This window comes from Procambarus clarkii, chromosome 11, assembly GCF_040958095.1.
Source record: "Procambarus clarkii isolate CNS0578487 chromosome 11, FALCON_Pclarkii_2.0, whole genome shotgun sequence".
NCBI lineage: Eukaryota > Metazoa > Arthropoda > Malacostraca > Decapoda > Cambaridae > Procambarus > Procambarus clarkii.
This window is the reverse complement of record NC_091160.1, coordinates 15,666,082-15,667,890: the sequence shown is the minus strand read 5'-3', so window position 1 is coordinate 15,667,890 and position 1,809 is coordinate 15,666,082.

The following is a 1,809-nucleotide window of genomic DNA, read 5'->3' as shown; positions in this document are numbered from 1 at the left end:
CTAGGCCCTTGTCCTTTTGGGCCCCTGCACCTTTGGGTTGCTTCCACATATTTCCAGTGCTTGGGGACCTTTGCACTCTCTTCTGGTGTTCTTGGTAACTTTGTCTCTCCCACTTGTTTACCTTTTTAGTAGTTCACTCCCCTCCTGTGTGTTTGAGTTTGTGACTCAGCTATGCAGCTTTGGGGCTGTGCTCCTTTCCTAGCCAGTGGCCCGTAGATGGGTTCAGTCTCCCCTCATGACTGTTACCTCCTTTGATTGCCTTTGCTCGGGAACATGTTTTTGGTTGGGGTGTGCTTCCTCTGACATGTGTCTTCTCTCATGCTCTTCCAGCCTGCCTTTACCTGGATAAATATTACTGTGCAGCCTAGATGCAAGTTACAATTAGCATAATATAAACATTCTCTGGATGAAGATATTTATCACATGAGAAATATGCCGTCATAATCCTTTAGTTTGACAACATGATGCTTGCCTTTAGTGTGTATATGCTTGAAGAGTGAAGTTGTACAGTAATGCACTCTTGGTGATGAATTTTTCTTTGCTCTTCATGTTTTCAAGAAAGTCAACATGTTTGTAAAGTGCCAATTTCTCTAATGTTCTTTGCAATCCTCTGTTTTACATTTCAACTGAGAGTGGTTTGTTAAATGTAAGCATGCAGAAATAATTATATTGTTGGCATTTCTTGTAGCTAGCAAAAAACATTATAACAAACTTTGTGCTTTGATAAAAATATCTTATTTTATATATTTCTTTTAGATTTCTAAAACTTGACTTTCAGAGTACACCATTACTAATTTCAAGAAATTATACAATATTTCTGGTCTTCCATGAACAGTGAGGCTAATGTTTAAATTTAGACTGTTTTAATTAAAATACTTATGAAGGCGACGATACATTTGAGGACAGTTTTCTTATTATAGTACAATATTAAAATTCCATTATTAAAGCTTAACCAATTTAAAAATAAACAAATATGTAATTAACATGATGTAGATATTAATGTATCTGCCTCATTAAGTAACATCAATGTCACACGCTTATCCATGCTACTTATGACAATTTGTGATTGTTGCTGTTGTTAATATTAAATACTGTTAATGTATTGTTATTATAGTTAACACTAAAGCTACAGAAGCAAAGAGTAAAGTAATATATACCCCTCGTCTTCAGGTATCACATAAAAAGATTGTTTATCATTTGCTAAATTTCATTAATCACTTATGTACGTTTGCCGACATCTAATATACTATAATACTGCATTAAGTATTACCCCAAAAGTGTCACACCCAATACTGTACACTCATTACAGTACTGTATCTTAATTTTAATTTATATTTGAAATGCTGCGCATAATGTGTGGCTTTATAAAATACATTATGCAAATACTGTACCTACTAACCGTCTACTGCAATCTCACCCCTCTATTTTTATAAATAAATTATTATCATTATAAAAAGTTGCAATATTGGCAGCACTCACCAAGGGCCGATAGAAGAGGAGAGGATAATAAAGCTTTAATAGTGAAAATGCTCATAGACTTTGAGACTTTACTGCTCCTACCACAATGTTAATTAGCTTTAGTTAGTCTTAACTTGATATTTCATTAACTTTTGTTTAAAGTTTTGTGAGTCTTATTCTAATTTGAATCAGGGACCTGCTTTGTTTAATAATTATCTCCTATTAGTGGAAAAGTGTCAAATTATTCCTGTCTTATCAGAAGAAAAGAAGACGTACACAGGAGTATCTACTTAAAGGGAAATTTCATATCTAATCAGTAAAGTCCATTATATAACATTTATAAATTTTTCA